The sequence below is a fragment of the Pristiophorus japonicus genome, chromosome 1 (genome assembly GCF_044704955.1).
Source record: "Pristiophorus japonicus isolate sPriJap1 chromosome 1, sPriJap1.hap1, whole genome shotgun sequence".
Taxonomy (NCBI): domain Eukaryota; kingdom Metazoa; phylum Chordata; class Chondrichthyes; family Pristiophoridae; genus Pristiophorus; species Pristiophorus japonicus.
Genome location: NC_091977.1, coordinates 468,324,652 through 468,345,657, shown reverse-complemented (window position 1 = coordinate 468,345,657; position 21,006 = coordinate 468,324,652). Strand labels below are relative to the sequence as shown.

The 21,006-nt window shown below is 44.8% G+C and overlaps 1 long non-coding RNA gene across 1 annotated transcript in view; it reads right to left on the bottom strand.

The window, feature by feature from the left end:
* The window catches only part of LOC139276273 (uncharacterized), a 93,729-nt gene that overhangs the window by 16,068 nt on the left and 56,655 nt on the right, over positions 1 to 21,006 (bottom strand). The window contains exon 2 of the long non-coding RNA XR_011595893.1: positions 7,821 to 7,918. This is a non-coding gene — a long non-coding RNA (uncharacterized lncRNA). The remainder of the gene's footprint in view (positions 1 to 7,820; positions 7,919 to 21,006) is intronic.

Sequence of the window (21,006 nt, the reverse complement as noted above, 5' to 3'; positions counted from 1 at the left end):
TGTCTATATCCTTCTGAAATTTGTTACTAACCTTCTCATTATTTACTAAATATCCGAGTTTCGTATCACCTACAAACATAGTTGAAGTTATGCCCTGTATATCTGATGAAAAATCATAGGGGCATTAAACAAATTGTGTGTCAGATGTCAATAAATTTTGGGGAACTAAGGGAATTAAGGAATATGAGGATAGTGTGGCAAGATGGAGTTGAGGTAGAAGATCAGCCATGATCTTGTTGAATGGCCTACTCCTGCTCTTATTTCTTATGTTCGTATGTTCGTATGTTCTTATGTTCTTATGTCTTTTTGCATTTTCTTTGAACCCTTACATTTTTTTAGTTATAAAAATATTGGACTTGGGAGAAAAAAGCTATTTCGCTGACAGTCAAGAATCATCCAATTGAGTAATGAAGAATATTTTCACTTTCCAATTAGCATGGGAAGGCGGTGCAGCGAGAGGATGGTCATGTATTGGGCGACCAATGGCAGGAGCGCAGGGGTAGGTCAGTTGGAGGCAGGAGGTCATGTGATGAAACCTTCAGGAATACATTCAACTGGAGTTGGCAACCTTAGTGTTGAGGCGTGAGGCCTAGTCAGTGCTTGGCATGCATACATCTTTATAATCTTCTGGGGGTCAGTGCAAATGTTATGCATGAGCTTCATTAAGGCCCCCAAAATATTTTAATTGGATATGTTAATACAGAAACATCAATAGGTTCATGGAATGGGCAGACCGATGGCAGATGCAATATAATATGGTTAAGTGTGATGCAATACATTTTAGAGGAAAAACCAAGGAATGGTGAATACACTCATTGAAAAGATGTTGAAGGGTGAGGATGAATAGTGAGTCCCAGGGGCTGAATTATGTTATTATGAATATGATTAAAGAAGTAATGATGAATTTGTACAAAATACTGGTTAGATCACAACTAGAGTAATGTGTGCAGTTTTGAGTGCCCCATTATAGAAAGAACTGTAAAGTCATAGGGAGCAAAGAGCATAGATTCACCGGGACTTGGCGTCATATGGTGTACCAGCTTGGCAGTGTATTCCCATGCTGGGAGTTTCCTCACCCCCAACCTGGGAGTCGTGTCCTCCAACCACGCCAGTTCCAATACAGAGGACCATGTTTGTGAAGGACAGAGGCTTTGTGAAAACTGCTGAAGAAGACCAGAAGATCACATGGGAGCAGAGGTGTATTAACAACATGGGCCTCCGAGGCTTGTGTCTAGCAAAATATGGGGTCCCCAGTAGAGATCACCATTTCATTATTAACTGAATAATGGCAGATGCAATATAATGTGAATAAGTATGATGAAATACATTTTAGGGGGGAAAATGAGGAATGGACATATACATTAATTGGAAAGATGCTGAAGTGTATGGATCAGACTCAGTGGGTAGCACTCTCACCTCTGAGTCAGAAGATTGTGGGTTGCAATCCCACTCCAGATACTTGAGCACAAAAATCTAGGCTGACACTCCAATAGAGTGCTGAGGTAGTGCTGCCCTGTCAGAGGGGCCGTTTTTCGGAGAAGACGTTAAACTGAGGCCCTGTCTGCTCTCTCAGGTGGACATAAAAGATCCCATGGCACTATTTCAAAGAAGAGCAAGGGAGTTATCCCTGGAGTCCTGGTCAATATTTATCCCTCAAACAACATAACAAGAACATACTGGCCCAGAACTTGTGGTCAGAGGCCTCCCGTTGGCAGAGGTCTCCGACCACAGAAGTGTTTATGAAAGTACCTGGTGGTCCCAGAGGTACAAAAAATTCTGCACATGCCTGCGCAGCAGCCCATGTATCCCATCACCATGGGTGCATCACTGGGATCACGTGGGCCGTACCAACCTGTCAAAATGGAGTATTCCCAATTGATAGTTATGGTGAGTTCCGTTTGTAAGGAGCTGCCATAACTATGAATGGGGATACCCCAAAAACACAGAAACTCATTAAATAATTTTAAAAAACACATCACATATTTAAAATTAATTGAAATTGAATTTAATTAAATATTTTATACAAAAATTAATGTTTTGATTTTTTTATATGCTTTAACAGGGTTAAAATAAACTTATCTTAATGATGGGTTTGGACAGGTTGGATGCAGGAAGAATGTTCCCAATGTTGGGGAAGTCCAGAACCAGGGGTCACAGTCTAAGGATAAGGGGTAAGCCATTTAGGACCGAGATAAGGAGAAACTTCTTCACCCAGAGAGTGGTGAACCTGTGGAATTCTCTACCACAGAAAGTAGTTGAGGCCAATTCACTAAATATATTCAAAAGGGAGTTAGATGAAGTCCTTACTACTCGGGGGATCAAGGGGTATGGCGAGAAAGCAGGAAGGGGGTACTGAAGTTTCATGTTCAGCCATGAACTCATTGAATGGCGGTGCAGGCTAGAAGGGCTGAATGGCCTGCTCCGGCACCTATTTTCTATGTTTCTATGTTTCTATGACACGGTTTTTAATATAAAAATTAATGATAATTGTTGTATATGCAGACTATGGATGTACTTTCTGTGTTGTCACTGTATGGTTGCATAAGATGGAGACCTGTTTACCTGATGTACTATCAATAAGGTTTACACTGTGTATATACATGCTGGCACCACTAGAGGGTGCAACTGGTGGAGACCGGGGGTTTCCTGCCCTGGTGGCAGGGCCCAGTATAAAAGGCTGCGCACCATGCTTGTGCCTCACTCTGGAGTTTGGAATAAAGGACCAAGGTCACTATAGTTTGAGTACAACACATTGCCTCATGGAGCCATTCATAAGTACAACACAGACATAATAACTGGCGACGAGAATAAGGACTTTCACGTGATCATGGCTACCTTTGGCACACTAAAAGACTTTGCAGAGGGTGATGATTGGGATGCCTTTATGGAAAGGCTCGAGCAATATTTCGTGGCAAACAACCTGGTAGGGGAGACGGACGCATTGGCGCAGAAGCGCAAGGCTATACTGCTGACCAGTTGTGGGCCCAAGGTCTACCGCCTCATCAGGGACTTGCTGGCAACCACGAAGGCCAAGGATAAGACTTACGATGAGTTGGCTGAACTAATTTGCGACCATCTAAAACCAAAAGAGAACATCCTTACGGCCAGGCACAGATTCTACACCCACCGTCGACCTGAGGGCCAGGAGATTGCAAAATATGCTGTCGACCTCAGGAGACTTGCGGCACCGTGTGATTTTGGCACGCACCTCAACGAAGCATTGCGAGACATCTTCGTTATAGGAATTGGCCACGAGGGCTTCCTTCACAAGCTATTACCTGCCGACACCACAGTCAACCTGCAGAAGGCCATCAGCATCAGTCAGGCATTCATGACCTCGACCTGCAGCACCAAGCAAATCATTCAGCCTGTGGACTCAAACCCACCAAGTACTGTACACAGAATGGTGCCTTTCACAGGCAAGACTGTAGAACGTGGCTCTGCCCAGGGTAGAGAGCTCAGGGTTCCAGAACTCAGAGTCCGTCGAGGGGTGCTAATCGAGTAGCACCATGCTGGCGTTGTGGAGGAAACCATAGGGGTCACCAGTGTCGGTTTGCTGAGTATGTATGCAAAGCCTATAGCACAAAGGGCCACCTCCAGCATATGTGTAAAAGAAATACGATTCACCATCTAGCAGAGGAGTCGGTAGATGACTTTGAATCCAGTGGGGCGTATGATGATTTGGACAGAGGCAGCTCAGCCCCAAGAAGAAGTGTATGGAGTGTATACCTGCACCACCGATTGTCCTCCAGTGAAGATGGAAGTTGAGATAAATGGCGTTCCAGTCTTCATGGAAGTGAACACAGGAGTGAGCCAGTCAGTGATGAGCCAGGATGCCTTTGAGAGGCTATGGAATGAAAAATGACCTGAGCTGGTTCCAGTACAGGAAAAGTTGTGCACCTAAACCAAGGAGCTGATCCCAGATCTTGGTCGTGCGGATGTAAGTGTAATCCATAATGGCATGGTGCACAAGTTACCTCTGTGGATTGTTGCAGGTGATGGTCTAACACTACTCGGAAGAAGGTGGATGGGGAAGATCCAGTGGAAATGGGAAGATCTCTTCACTCCAGCAATCGAGGTCCCCTGTGCTCAGAGGCACAGCAAAACCTCACCTTTGCTTGGGCCAGGCATCAGAGAACAGACCAGCACAGGACCTGAGGCACAGATCGTCCATCACGACTGCGTAGCAATGATCCAACCGGAATGACCTTAAAGTACCTTCCCGGCTCCACTGGCAGGACTCCTGGGAAGGAAGATCGAATTTACGGGTACTCTTCCAGCTTTTGTGGCAGAATTGCAGGAGAGAAGGATCAAGGCAGTCGACCTCGAGGACAGAGACAAGATGGTGTCCCTATTGCAGTGAGGGGCAGTGTGGCTGGAAAAAAAGATGGCCACGGGAATATCATGAGGTGCAACGCTGAGGGACTAACACATGGTGTCTAACAAAGGATTTGATTGGGGTAAAGCCAGCAGGGTTCTCTTGAAGGAGACCTGTAACCAACTGAACTTAAAGAGACATTGTATGCATGGAAATCAATGTAACGAACCGATTAAGATTGTGAACAAAATGTTGTTGCAAATTGTTGGTACTATTCCTAATGTAAAGAACAAAATATTGTTGCGAATTGTCGGTACTATTCCTAATGTAAAGAACAAAATATTGTTGCGAGATGTCGGGAATAGAGTGTCCCAAAAAGTAGCAAGCGAGCAACCTCAGGAGGGTGAAGGCACTGATCCTGATACCCTGCCCAGGTCTATCCCATGCTGTAGGCACCCGATGGCACTATTCGCCATGGACCTGGAAACAAAAATGGCGCCAATACATGCAGTCAGCCACCGTTGCCCACCACCCGGGTGGAGACGGAGCAGCCCCCAGACCCAGTCGCTACCTTGGCCATGTCCGGGAGCGAAAGGTCAGAACCAACGAGTTCCCCAAACGGGACCTGGAACAGCCAGGTTCCCAACACTGTTAGAGAGCAGGCAGAAGACTCTGCAGCCCTCAAAGGAGGACAGGGAGGCCACACACATCTGTGGCTTTGCCCACCAATAGACAATGGCAAAGGCCCTGAGTCCTGGCAAGGTGAGCGAACCAAGTCCACCCTGCTAGCAGGGGGCGCAGCGCCGCCATCAGACGACTAGGACCTCGTCCGGTTGCTCTGGAACTACCGTACTCGCATACCTGTACTGCTACCTCAGTACTGACCATGACTGAACCATGATGCAATCTACCTCATCCTGGCGCACGACCGTAACACGTAACGAATGTAAGTCACTGAACCAAGGTGTCACGGAAGGAACTGTAAAAAAAAAAGTTTTTTCTTCCTTTCTTTGTACTTGCACTGTGTCTGATCCTGTATGTTAATGTAACAGGCCAGCTGCATGATCTTGCTGTGGTGGGGGGGGGGGAATAGATGTATGTAGCCATGGACACACACATGGATCACACCCAGAACCCACTGGAATCTCCACGGCATCATCAAACCATTCAATCTGGTAACCACTACCCAATGTTGTGGCAACAGGACTTGGGGGTTAACAGGGAGAGAGCCAAGCCAAAGCACAGCCAAGGTGCAAGGGCTATTGGCACTTAAGTCTGGGGAGATCTAAGCCAGAGCACATAGTGCAAAGGTAATTGGCACAAAGGACTTGGGGGAGAGTGATGTTGTATATGCAGACTATGGATGTACTCTCTGTGTAGTCACCGTGTGATTGCATAAGACGGAGACTAGTTTACCTGATGTACTGTCAATAAGGTTTACACTGAGTATATACATGCTGGCACCACTAGAGGGTGCAACTGGTGGAGACCGGGGGTTTCCTGTCTGAGTGGCAGGGCCCAGTTTCAAAGGCTGCACACCATGCTTGTGCCTCACTCTGGAATTTGGAATAAAGGATCAAGGTCACTACAGTTTGAGTACAACACATTGCCTCGTGGAGTACATCACAGACATAATAATAATTGTTTATTTTTCTATTTTTTAAAACTCTTGCACTGGTAAAAGCAGGCCTTACACCTGATTTTACCAGGCATAAGAATTTGAAGGACATTTTCTGGGCAGGTGTTGGGCAATTCTCCGCCCGCAGAGGTCCTTCTCCCGGGGATGCATCGCAAGTTTCAGGGTTAGGCGCATGCTCAGTGCATACCTAAACCTGGAACTTGCATGGCCCCTATGGGTGCATGCACACCTCGTACACACCTGGAGGGGCCCTGATTTCAGGCCCATTATCTGGTCATTATCACATTGCTGTTTGTGGGAGCTTGCTGTGTGCAATTGGCTACATTACAATAGTGACTACACTTCAAAAAGTACTTAGTTAGCTGTCAAGTGGTTTGGCACATCCTGAGGTCATGAAAGGCGCTATATAAATGGAAGTTTTTCTTTTTTTTCTTTAAAACTCACTAAGAATTATGTAATGTAATAAATAACTATATAATGTTTAATAATTCTGATACCAGCACTGAAATAAGATAAACATTTTAAGTTAAATGACTCAAAGCAATGAAATACTTTCTTTCTACCCTGAGCTAAAGTGAGGATGCCGGTCTCCTGTGTAAATCAAATGGATATTGGGGAGTGGGTTGAGCGGGGGTTCTTAATCTGGCTCTTTTGGGAGCAGAGTCCTGGCAGTGGGTGCCACCTTGTGGAAAAAATGCAGATGGTACCAAAGGAGCAGGACTCGATGCAGAGACATCAGGACCACATTATTGGCGCAATCTATAATAGATGAAATTTGCTATGCATGCTGCGCACCCCTTATTTGGGCATCTCCACTGTGACACACTGTCAGTCCCACAGCTACAAACTTCTACCATTAGATGGAGGTTTATATTCTAGTCATACCTGCACTTACAGCAGTACTATTCAGACAGCTTCACAACTCCAGGACACTGCCAACATTCCTAACCTTACTCTTGGCTAACAGTATGTTTGGGACCTAGCTATTCACCATTTTCTTCTTCCATTGCTTCAATTTGCTCCCTAAATTTTTTTATGTAAATGATGTATGAAATTTTCCTCTGCATTTTTCCATAGGCTGTTCCTACACTTCTTCTAGGTTCCAAAGTTTTCTGCTCCTTCTAAATGTGTTTAAAATGCTTTCCCCACCAATGATAACCCATCGTTCAGCTTTCCTGGCTGTTTCTGGCAGCCTGTCAGATTTTCTGTTTTTAGAGCTGGGCTTGGTGACTTTTATGTGTGTGGGGATTGTGGGGAAGGTTATGGATTCATTAACACTTTAGCTGAATTTTGTACCATACATTAATTGCTAGCAGAAAATTGTACAATTACATCCTTTCACACATTCTCCCTTATCCCCCTACCCACTCACCCTAGTCTGATGACAACTTGAACACAGAGCCAAGCTTTGTCTGGCCTACACATCGTAACTAGTTTTCCTCGGCCTATTTTTGCCAGCACATGAAAGAAGATAGCACTGATAGTATCACATTAATTATGTGAAATCAAACATTGGTTTAAAAAAAAACACGTGTACTGCAGTGATGACAAATTATTGTTTAGTAACCCAAGAAAGTCAAGTTAAACAGAAGAGCCTCACATTGTTGCCGAATTAATATTGTTACAGTATCCAAGTATCTGAGTATATTTTGAGATTTAATTAAGTTTCAAATGTAGTTCATCCAAGATATGATTAACACCAGGGAGCATGCCGCAATGGGAGCCGAGAGAACACGTCCGTGCATGATCAGGGAGGCTTATACAAAGAAATGCATGGCGTATTTTAACCTGCATATGGACTAGGAGAGAAATATCAGCACAAGCAGGACGGAAATAGGGAGCCAAACTTCTTTGGTTCTCTACCTGACAATTCTGCCATAACACGGTTCACATCGACCCTATACAGCTGTAATAAAGATAGCAATCAGGCGGATTTCCCTTTCCTGGTATCCGTTGTTTTGCTGTAAATAAAGCAAAAAGACATTTTTAGCAGTCAACAATCGGCCACAAATTACTTTTCAGCTTTTTGATGAATTGAAAAACAAAGCACTTCACCACCTTGTAGTTCCTCATATTAAGCTAAATTTAACTGCATTCAAAAGATTAACCCAAATTGGTCCAAATCAGATCACTGCATTTGGATACATTTTGGTGCTCATCACTACTATTATTACAAAAGTACAAAATGGCTAACATTATCAGACCATCACAGAGCTAAACTACCATATTTATGTACAGCTGTGTAATATTTACCTGCATTTGTGTTGAATTGTGAACTTCAAAGCTTGTGAGCAGCAAGACCAATGTAGAGCCACTTACATTTTATTTCATTATTGCATTATTTCTGTGGTACCTGAATCGAGCATTGATACCCTGCACTATGGGGCATTGAGAGCTGCTCAATGCCTGATGTGCATGTCATAATGCAATGTGGAGGTGTTCCTGATACTGACAGTCTGCAGATACACTGTGCACTTGATTCATTAAAGCTCTGAAAATAATGTAAATTAGGAATAAGCCCCATAATAGGCAGTTGGAGCACCTGAACAGCACTCTAGACACTCAGGCCCCTTTCTCCAATGTTGGGTCTGCTCTTAAAATGGTCTGATTCTTTTCACACCTTCACTCCTGTCCTCTTCCAGCATGTCATGCACTGTGTGCTGAGAATATTATTTAAATGAGCTGATCTTGCTTTGCAATGCGAGGCCAGAAATATGTGTTCTCGCCGTGCAAAATGCCAAAGCAGTCCCTGTGTCAGACAGCATTATCAGCCCCTATATGTTTATTTGTGTTCAAGGAGAGTGGAGTTTAGTGGAGACATAGTTTATCCCGCCAATGACATCTTAGCTAACAATTTGCTTTTGTATGGCTTCGCTCTATGACTACACTAAGTTTTATCTATATAACTCAAAGTACATCTGCACAGTTTGTCATGCTAAACAGCAGTAACTGTACTACAAATAGGTTTGTTGTTCACGGTGATAGGAGCAATGTTTGGCTCTATGAAGGAATAACAGGAGAGGGAGGCTGCATCAGTTAATAGGCAGCTTTCGGTTGCCTTTGAACCCGATAGAAATGCAAAAACTCACTAACAGAACAAGTTTGAGACCTAACCGTTAATGAAATCAGTGTCTTCTTTTCTTTCTTTCTCTAGGCACCACTGACGAGGATCTTAGAGCTGTCTGTTGATTGGATTTAAGAATTATGCTCAGCGATATCAGCTGAGAGTCTGATTAATTATCGGAAAGATGAGATAGGATTTAAAAAAGCTGAGGTCAGAAGTGGGAGTAGGGTAAGGGAGACAATGCTTAAGTAGAGAACATAAGAACATCAGAAAATAAGAAATAGGAGCAGGAGTAAGCCACCTGGCCCCTCGAGCCTGCTCCACCATTTAATAGGATCATGGCTGTTCTGATCATGGACTCAGCTCCATGTGTCTGCCCACTCCCCATAACCCTTGATTCCCTTATCGCTCAAAACTCTGTCTATTTCTGCCTTAAATATATTCAATGACCCAGCCTCCACAGCTCTCTGGGGCAGAGAATTCTACAGATTTACAACCCACTGAGAAGAAATTCCTCCTCATTTCAGTTTTAAATAGGTGGTCCCTTATTCTGAAACTATGCCCCCTAGTTTTACTTTCCCCTATGAGTGGAAATATTCTCTCTGCATGCACCTTGTCGAGCCCCCTCATTATCTGAAATGGTTCGATAAGATCACCTCTTATTCTTCTGAACTCCAATGAGTATAGGTTCAACCTATCTTCATAAGTCCCCTCATCTCCAGAATCAACCTAGTGAACCTTCTCTGAACAGCCTCCAATGCAAGTATATCCTTCCTTAAATACGGAGATCAAAACTATTGTGTTCCTAACACAGATGAGACTGCACACAGGGAGGTTAAAGTAACAGTGACCTCAGTCTTTATTAAGACACTCCAGAATGAGGAACAGGCCTTAGAGGCCGGCTTATATACAGTGCTCCCAAGAGATGCTGGGATCCCTTGGGACTTCAGGGGATGCGCTTCCTGGTGGCGGAACATGGGAGTGCATGCTTTACAGATACACAACATCACTCCCCCCACCCCAAAGTCAAAGTGAAAACTATTTACAAGGTGAGGCGGTCGGGAGCCTTTCTTTCCCTGGTGGACCGCCTCGGTACAAATGTCTGTTCTGGTGTGTTGGCTGTGCCCTCCTTGGCCTGGCGTGTTGTTGGACCTGCAGGGCTGCTAGGTGAGCCTGGCCTTGCTGGGCTGTTGGGCGTGATGGGTTCGATTTTCTGGTCCGGGGTGGTGTCGTTAATCCTTTGGGTGTGTGTTGTGGGCTCGAAAAAGGTGGTGTCTGCTGTGGATTGTTCAGGGCAGTCTGTAAACCGCAGCCTCGTTTGGTACAGGTTCTTTCTGCAAATTTGTCCATTGTCTAGTTTGACTACAAACACCCTACTCCCTTCTTTAGCTATCATCGTGCCCTCGATCCACTTGGGACCATGTCCATAGTTTAGCACATACACAGGGTCATTCAGATCAATTTCCTGTGACACAGTGGCGCGACCATCTTTACATTTTGTTGCTGCCGCCTGCTCTCTACCTGATCATGCAGGTTGGGGTGAATCAGCGAGAGTCTGGTTTTAAGTTTCCTTTTCATGAGTAGCTGGAGGGCCAGGACCACAAACTTAGTGCTGCCTCTCTGGGCGCGTTGTTCAACTGAGCACACACGCTGCATTGCCGTACACAGGACTCTAATTCAGAGTCGATACTGGGCCACCACACGTGGGATCTGGCTATTGCTTTCATCATTACTATACCCGGGTGTGCGCTGTGGAGATCCGAGATGAACGTCTCCCTGCCCTTTTTGGGTAGCACTACGCGGTTACCCCACAACAGGCAGTCTGCCTGAATGGACAGCTCGTCCTTTCGCCGCTGGAATGGCTTGATTAGCTCTTGCATTTCAACGGGGAAATGCAAGAGCTCCCATGCAGTACACAGTTTTTTACTAGGGACAGCAGAGGATCTTGGCTGGTCCAAGTCCTAATCTGACGGGCCGTGATAGGTGATGTATCATTTTCAAACGCTTCCATGACCATCAACAAGTCTGCGGGCTGCGCCATTTCCACCCCCGTGGTGGGCAATGGTAGCCGACTGAGAGCATCCGCACAGTTCTCTGTGCCTGGCCTGTGGCGGATGGTATAGTTATACGCTGATAGCGCGAGTGCCCACCTTTGTATGTGGGCTGAGGCATTAATATTTATCCCCTTGTTTTCACCGAACAGTGATATAAGGGGCTTGTGATCGGTTTCCAGCTCAAATATGAGGCCAAACAGGTACTGATGCATTTTCTTTACCCCGAACTCGCACGCTAATGCCTCTTTCTCAATCATGCTGTAGGCCCTCTCAGCCTTAGACAAGCTTCCGGAGGCATAGGTGACAGGTTGCAACTTCCCCGCAATGTTAGCTTGTTGTAATACACACCCAACTCCGTACGACGACACATCACATGCTAGCACAAGTCTTTTACACGGGTTATACAATACAAGCAGCTTGTTGGAGCATAAAATGTTTCTGGCTTTCTCAAAAGCAATTACTTGTTTTTTTTCCCCATACCCAGTTCTCACCTTTACGTAATAACACATATAGGGGCTCTAAGATGGTGCTTAACCCCGGTAGGAAGTTACCAAAATAGTTGAGGAGTTCCAGGAACGACCGCAGCTCCGTGACGTTCTGTGGCCTGGGCACGTTCCTGATAGCCTCTGTCTTGGCATCTGTGGGCCGAATGCGTTCCACCGCGATCTTTCTCCCCCAAAACTCCACTTCTGTTGCCATGAAGATGCATTTTGACCTCTTCAGCCGCAGCCCTACGCGATCCAGTTGCTGGAGGACCTCCTCCAGGTTTTGTAGGTGCTCGACGGGGTCCTGACCCGTGACCAATATGTCGTCCTGAAAAACCACTGTGTGTGGTACCGACTTGAGTAGGCTCTACATGTTTCTCTGGAAAATCGCTGCAGTCGACCGAATTCCAAAAAGGCATCTGTTGTAGATGAACAGTCCCTTGTGCGTGTTGATGCAGTTGAGGCCCTTCGAAGACTCCTCCAGCTCCTGCATCATGCAGGCTGAAGTCAGGTCGAGCTCGGTGAACGTCTTGCCTCTTGCCAGCATCGCAAGCGTTGCCTTGGGTAGCGGGTATTGGTCCTGTAGCGAGAAACAATTAATAGTTATTTTAGAATCGCCGCAAATCCTGACCGTGCCATCACTTTTGAGTACTGGAACAATCGGGCTGGCCCACTCGCTGAATTCCACTGGGGAGATGATGCCCTCGTGTTGCAGCCTGTCTAGCTCGATTTCCGCTCTCTCCCTCATCATGTGAGGTACCGCTCACACCTTGTGGTGAATGGGTCATGCCTCTGGGATCAAGTGGATCCGCATCTTCGCCCCGGAAAAGTTTCCAATGCCTGGCTCAAAAAAGGAAGGAAATTTGTGAAGAACCTGGGTACATGAGGCCTCATTGACATGTGATAGCGCTCGGATATCATCCCAGTTCTAGTGGATTTTGCACAGCCAGCTCCTTCCAAGCAATGTTGTGCCATCGCCCGGGACAATCCAGAGTGGCAGTTCGTGCACCGTGCCCTCGTAGGTGACCTTGACCATGGCGCTGCTCAGGACAATGATAAGTTCTTTGGTGGACGTTCTCAGTTTTGTGTGGATGGGGCTCAGGGCTGGTCTGAGTGCCTTGTTGCACCACAGTCTCTCAAACATCTTTTTACTCATGATGGATTGGCTAGCGCCAGTGTCCAGTTCCATGGCTACGAGTAAGCCATTCAATTTTACATTTAGCATTATAGGTGGACATTTCGTCAAAAATGTGTGTACCTCATGAACTTCAGCATCTGCCTCCTCTCTCTGAGGCTCGAAATTGCTCTGATACACCATGGACAGATCTTCCTCTACCACGTGGTGGTTAGCAGGTTTTGCAGATCTTGCAGCTCGTCTGCAAGCTCGTTGGAGGTGCCCCATTGTTCCATAGCTCTTGCAAACATACCCTTTGAAACGGCATGAATAGGCTGAGTGGAAGCTTCCACAACGACAACACGGTGTGAATTGCATTGCATTCATCCTTTGTTGCGGACTCTGAGTCATCTGAGTCACCTGAGGCTTGCTGGCAGTTGCAGACTCATAGTTTCTGCTCTGTACATTTCTGCTCGCAAACACAGTTCCTGTTAATTTATGAACATTGGTAGCACTTGTATGCTGAGAGATTTGTTTGGTGTTATCACTGTTGGACATAAATGCCTGTGCTATCGCAATGGCCTTACTGAGGGTCAGTGTCTCTACAGTCAAATGTTTTCGTAGGATGGTCTCATTACCAATGCCCAGTACAAAAGAGTCTATGAGCATTTGCTCCAGGTAGCCATCAAACTCACATTGTCCTGCAAGTTGCCTTAGCTCGGCGAAGTAGCTCACCACTTCCTGACCTTCAGATCGCTGGCACGTGTAGAACCCATACCTCGCCATCAGCACACTCTCCCTTGGGCTAAGATGCTCCCGAACCAGTGTACACAGCTCCTCATATGACTTATCTGTGGGTTTCACCGGAGCCAGAAGATTCTTCATGAGGCTGTAGGTCGGTGCCCCGCAGACCGTGAGGAGGACCGCTCTCCTTTTTGCAGCACTTCCTTCTCTGTCTAGCTCGTTGGCTACAAAATACTCTTTAGCCGTTCGACATAGGCTTCCCAGTCCTCACCCTCTGAGAACTTCTCCAGGATGCCCACAGTTTGCTGCATCTTTGCGTTGGATTCGTATACTCGTCGCCAGTTATTGTGTTCCTAACACAGATGAGACTGCACACAGTGAGGTTAAAGTAACAGTGACCTCAATCTTTATTAAGACACTCCAGAGTGAGGAACAGGCCTTAGGGGTCGGCTTATGTACAGTGCTCCCAAGGGATGCTGGGATCCCTTGGGACGTCAGGGGATGCACTCCCCGGTGGCGGAACATGGGAGTGCATGCTTTACAGATACACAACAAAATCTGTATGCAGTACTCTAGGTGTGGCCTCACCAATACCCTGTACAGTTGTAGCAGGACGTCTCTGTGTTTATACTGTATCCACCTTGCAATAAAGTCCAACATTCCATTTGCCTTCCTGATTACTTGCTGTACCTGCAAACTAACTTTTTGTGTTTCATGCACAAGGACATCTCGGTCTCTCTGTACTGCAGCACTTAGCAATTTTTCTCCATTTAAATTATAATTTGCTTTTTCTGCCAAAGTGGATAACCTCACATTTTCACATATTATACTTCAGCTGCCAAATTTTTTCCCACTCACTTAGTCTGTCTATATCTCTTTGCAGATTTTTTTTGTCCTCACAATTTGCTTTCCCACCCATCTTTGTATCATCAGCAAACTTGGCTACATTACACTCGGTCCTTTCATCCAAGCCATTGATATAGATTGTAAATAGTTGAGGCCCAGCACCGATTCCTGCGGCACTCCACTAATTACTGTTTGCCAACAGGAAAGTGATCCATTTTTCCCGATTCTCTGTTTTCTGTTAGTTAGCCAATCTTCAATCCATGCTAATATATTACCCCCAACCCCGTGAACTTTTATCTTGTGCAGTGACCTCTTATGTGGCACCTTATCGAATGTCTTCTCGACATTCAAATACACCACATCCCCTGGTTCCACCTTATCCAACATGCTCGTTACATCCTCAAAGAACTTCAACAAATCTGTCAAACATGATTTCTCTTTCATAAATCCATGCTGACTCTGCTTTGAATTATGCTTTTCCATATGTCCTGCTACTGCTTCCTTTAATAATGGACTCCAGCATTTTCCCAACAACAGATGTTAGGCTAACTGCTCTATAGCTTCCTGCTTTCTGTCTGCCTCCTTTTTTAAATAGGGGCGTTACATTTGCAGTTTTCCAATTCGCTGGGACCTCCCCAGAATCCAGGGAATTTTGGTAGATTACAACCAATGTATCCACTATCTCTGCAGCCACTTCTTTTAAGATTCTTGGATGCAAGCCATCATGTCCAGGGCACTTGTCTGCCTTTGGTCCCATTATTTTACCGAGTACTACCTCATTAGTGATAGTGATTGTATTAAATTCCTCCCTTCCTGTAGCCCCTTGATTATCCACTATTGGGATGTTTTTAGTGTCTTCTACCGTGAAGACCAATACAAAATATTTGTTCAACATCTCTGCCATTCCCCTGTTCCCCATTATTAATGCCCCAGTCTCATCCTCTAAGGGACCAGCATTTACTTTAGCCACTTTTTTCCTTATTATGTACATGTAGAAATTCTTACTATCTGTTTTTATATTCAGTGCTAGTTTACTTTCATAATCTCGCTTCCCTCTCTTTATTATTTTGTTGTCGTTCTTTGCTAGCTTTTAAAAGTTTCCCAATCCTCTGGCCTTCCACTAGTCTTGGCCACATTGTATGCCCTTGTTTTCAATTTGTTACCATCCCTTATTTCCTTAGTTAGCCACAGATGGTTATCCCTTCTCTTACAGTCTTTCTTTCTCATTGGAATATATTTTTGTTGAGAGTTATGAAATATCTCCTTAAATGTCTGCCACTGCTCATCAACCGTCCCATACTTTAATCTATTTTCCCAGTCCAACTCTGCCCCCATACCTTTGTAGTCTCCTTTATTTAAACTTAGGACACTGGCTTGAGATCCAACTTTATCACCCTCCAACTGAATTTGAAATTCAACCATGTTATGATCACTCATTTCTTGAAGATCCTTTACTAGGAGATCGTTTATTAATCCTGTCCCATTACACAGTACCAGATCTAAGCTAGCCTGCTTCCTGGTTGGTTCTGCAACGTACTGTTCAAGGAAATTATTCCAGATACACTGGCCAATTTGCTTTGTCCAATCAATATGAAGGTTAAAATTGCCCATTATTATTGCCATTCCTTTATTACAAGCAACCATTATTTCTTGATTTATATTCCATCCAACAGTGTAGCCACTGTTAGGGGGCCTGTAGACTACACCCACCAGCGACTCTTTCCCCTTATTATTCCTTATCTCCACTCAAACTCATTCAACAGCTTGATCTTCTGAGCCATTAGTTAATGAGAGGGTTAATAATCAAACTAACTAAAAGGGTTAGTTTGGGAGGAGAAGGAGGTCATAGAGGTTGGCCAGGCTGTTCTGTAAATAGTCCGGATGCCTAACTAAGGAATGGAATAAACCACAAACAGGCTTTGACCTACTAAAGTTCACAATAGAGGTTAAAAATTGTTTAAGGCACAGCTGACTGCACTGCAATAACTCAGAATGTGCATGTTCAGTGTTCAACTGAGTCATGGCTGCTGCATGAGGTTAACGTTCTATAAATCTGAGGTGATTCATAGTAGTTGCTGAGCACAGCATACCAAGTGTATAACCATTCCAGCTGGTAAGCCAGACTTAGTGCTTCATTGGGAAATGCCCAAGTCATTGAAATCTAAGGAACTGGCATCTACATCTAATTGTCGAAAGCGAAAAATAATTGGACAAGGATGATCACGGCTTTCTTTATTGAATTAATATATGTATTATTGAATGCTATAAATCATTATTCAAGGGCTATAGTGTGATACGGGGTCAGCCAAATTACACTGCTCGCTCCTGTGTTGCTTTCTGCCTAGAGAGAATGGAACTCAGTGTCTGAGTGCTTGCATGCAACTGTGGAACTCTGCTCACTGGGTTTCAGTTACTGGTTACATTTTAATGCTGGAGAGTACTAGTAGGAATGTCAGTTCTCTACTAACATTGAAAAGATTCAGAATTAAGTTTAAGAAGCTCCCGGGTTTTCCAATGGGGTTTTTAAACAGGACTTTCCATTATAATGTTGTTATAGTGGAGTGGGAGTAAAGCCCAGGCAATTTCATAAGAACTTAAGAATTAGGAGCAGGAGCAAGAGCAGGCCATACGGCCCCCGAGCCTGCTCCACCTTTCAATAAAATCATGGCTTATCTTCCACCTCAACTGCACTTTCCCACCCGATCCCCATATCCCTTGATTCTCCTAGAGTCGAAAAATCTATCTAACTTGGCCTTGAATATATAATGATTCAGCATCTATAGCCCTTTATGGTAGAGAATTCCAAAGATTCACAACCCTCTGAATGAAGAAATTCCTCCTCATCTCAGTCTTAAATGGTCGACCCCTTATCCTGAGACTATGCCCCTGGTTCTAGGGGCTGAAATTGGTGGTAATGGAGCGGATAGACCTTACCGACAGGGGGCAGACAGATGGGCTGACCCATCCTAAATTGCCCCTGGGCCAGGAGCGGCAGGAACGGGTTTCTACGCCTCTCGTGCTGCCGCCCTTCAGACATGCGCAATCCCTTTTCCGCCCCGTGAGGGAAATTGCCCCACGGGAAAATGCCCCGTAGGAAATTTCCCCACGGGTATGGATCGGCCGCCGTTTGGTGCCCCCAACATTTTTCCCCTGCGGGTAGCTGTGTGTGCCTGGGTGCATTTCCGGCACCTCCATTTTATTTTAATTGTTGGCCGACTCCGGGTTCTGTCCAACAATGGTGGCCAAGGGTTTTACCGGGCCGCCAACTGGTAGCCCACCACCACCTCTTGGGTACCGGGCCGCTGGGCCAGCCGAAACCCAGTGGGCCCAAGTAAACTTATTGGAGAGCTCGCAGCAGCCCTCCCCTTTAACTGAAGGGGAGGGGTATTGTGACAGGTCAGCGTGACGCGATGGGTCAACGTGACACAGCATGTCCCATCGCGTCACGCTGCTCCGATCCAAGGCCACTTCCACTCCGCAGCCGATAGCAACATCGCCCCGACCAAAAATAAGTATGGGACGGTGGATGAGCAGTGGCAGACATTTAAGGAGATATTTCATAAGTCGCAACAGAAATATATCCCAATGAGAAAGAAAGACTATAAGAGAACGGATAGCCATCCATGTCTAACTAAGGAAATAAAGGATGGTATCAAGGTGAAAACAAGGCCATACAATGTGGCCAAGACCAGTGGGTGGCCAGAGGATTGTGAAACTTTTAAAAGCCAGCAAAGAACGACTAAAAAAATGATAAAGAGAGGGAAGATAGATTATGAAAGTAAACTAGCACTGAATATAAAAACAGATAGTAAGAGTTTCTACGGGTACATAGAAAGGAAAAGATTGCCTAAAGTAAATTTTGGTCCCCTAGAGGATGAGGCTGGGGAATTAATAATGGGGAACAGGGAAATGGCAGAGACTTTGAACAAATATTTTGTATCGGTCTTCACAGTAGAAGCCGCTAAAAACATCCTAATAGTGGATAATCAATGGGCTATAGGGAGGGAGGAACTTAATACAATCACTATCACTAATGAAGTAATACTTGGTAAAATAATGGGACTAAAAGCGGACCTGTCCCCTGGACCTGATGACTTACATCCTCGGGTCTTAAAAGAAGTGGCTGCAGAGATAGTGGATGCATTGGTTGTAATCTACCAAAATTCCCTGGATTCAAGGGAGGTCCCAGTGGATTGAAAAACTGCAAATGTAACGCCCCTATTTAAAAAAGGAGGCAGACAAAAAGCAGAAAACTATAGACCAGTTAGTCTAACATCTGGGAAAATGCTGGAGTCCATTATTAAGGAAGAAATAGTGGGGCATTTGGAAAAGCATAATTCAATCAGACAGAGTTAGCATGGTTTTATGAAAGGGAAATCATGATTGACAAATTTGCTGGAGTTCTTTGAGAATATAATGGGCAGGATGGATAAAAGGGAACCAGTGGATTTGGTGTATTTGGATTTCCAGAAGGCATTTGATAAGGTTCCACATATAAAGTTACTGCACAAGATAAACGTTCACGGGGTTGGGGGTAATATATTAGCATGGATAGAGGATTAGCTAACAGAAAACAGAGAGTCAGGATAAATGGGACTTTTTCTGGTTGGCAAACAGTAACTAGTGGGGTGCCGCAGGGATCGGTGCTGGGGCCTCACCTATTTACAATCTATATTAATGACTTGGATGAAGGGACCAAGTGTAATGTAGCCAAGTTTGCTGATGATACAAAGATGGGTGGGAAAGCAAGTTGTGAGGACGCCAAAAAAAATCTGCAAAGAGATATAGACAGACTAAGTGAGTGGGCAAAAATTTGGCAGATGGAGTATAATGTGGGAAAATGTGAGGTTATCCACTTTGGCAGAAAAAATAGAAAATCAAATTAAAGTTTAAATGGAGAAAAATTGCAAAGTGCTGCAATACAGAGGGTTCTTGTGCATGAAACTCAAAAAGTGAGTATGCAGGTACAGCAAGTAATCAGGAAGACAAATGGAATGTTGGCCTTTATTGCAAGGGGGTAGAGTATAAAAGCAGAGAAGTCCTGCTACAACTGTACAGGGTATTGGTGAGGCCACACCTAGAGTGCTGTGTACAGTTTTGTTCTCCGTATTTAAGGAAGGATATACTTGTATTGGAGGCTGTTCAGAGAAGGTTCACTAGGTTGATCCGGAGGTGAGGGGATTGACTTATGAGGATAGGTTGAGTAGGTTGGGCCTATACACATTGGAGTTTAGAAGAATGAGAGGTGATCTTATCGAAACATATAAGATAATGAGGGGGCTCGAGAAGCTGCATGCAGAGAGAATATTTCCACTCAAGGGGAAACTAAAACTAGGGGACATAGTCTCAGAATAAGGGGCCGCCCATTTAAAATTGAGATGAGGAGGAATTTCTTGTATCAGAGGGTTGTAAATCTATGTAATTCTCTGTCCCAGAAAGCTGTGGAGGCTAGGTCATTGAATATATTTAAGGCAGAGATTGACAGATTTTTGAGCAATAGCAGAATAAAGGGTTATGGGGAGTGGGCAGAGAAATGGAGCTGAGTCCATGATCAGCCATGATCTATTGAATGATGGAGATGGCTCGAGGGGCCGGGTGGTCTACACCTGCTCCTATTTCTTATGTTCTTATGTTCTTAAGCAGCTAAACATTGCAAGAATCTCCGCCCCAGGGGTCCACTTTTTCGTTGGTGGACAATTTCGGCCCCCTAGACACTCCAGCCAGCGGAAACAACCTCTCAGCATCTACCCTGTCAATCCCCTTCAGAATCTTAAATGTTACAATCACCTCTCATTCTTCTAAACCCCAGACAGTATAGGCCCAATCTACTTAATCTCTTCTCATAGAACAACGCTCTCATCCCACAAGTCGCTCTAGTGACCCTCTGTTGCACCGCCTCTAAGACAAGTATATCCTTCCTCAGATAAGGAGACCGAAACTATGCATAGTACTCCAAGTGTGGTCTCATCAAAACCCTGTACAATTGTAGCAAGACTTCCTTACTCTTGTACTCCAACCCCTTTGCAATAAAGGCCAGCATGACCATTTGCCTTCCTAATTGCTTGCTGTGACTACATGCCAATTCTCTGTGTTTCCTCTATGGGGATGCCTAAATCTCTCTGAACACCAACATTTAATAGTTTCTCAACATTTCAAAATTATTTGTTTTTTTTATTCTTCCTACCAAAGTGAATAACCTCACATTTCCCCAAATCATACTCCATCTGCCACCTTATTCCCACTTATTTTACCTGACAACTTATAGCTTACTTTCCCACTTAGCTTTTTATCATCAGCAAATTAGGATACATTACACTCGATCCCTTCATCTAAGTCATTAATATAGACTATAAATAGCTGGTTACTGGGCAACAAGTAACGTCTCCTCATGACATGGCTCATGATTCTGGTCAGGAATCCATACACACATGCACAGCAAGCCTAACAGTGAGAACAATGCTGCTAATAAGGAACATTATAGAGCACACCATTGGTATCCTCAAGCAACAATTCCGCTGCCTGGACCATTCTGGAGGAACCCTGCAGTACTCAGCTGAGTGGGTATCAAAATTTGTGATAGTATGCTGCATGCTGCACAATCTGGCTCTTATGAGGGTACAGTCCTTGCCACCACCAGGGGGTGAAGTTGGTCTTTGTCATTCACGCAAAACAGGCTCATAGTGAATTGCCAGCTTGTTTTTCACTGTGCCCAATCTTTTTTTTATAGATGTCGTGGTGTAAA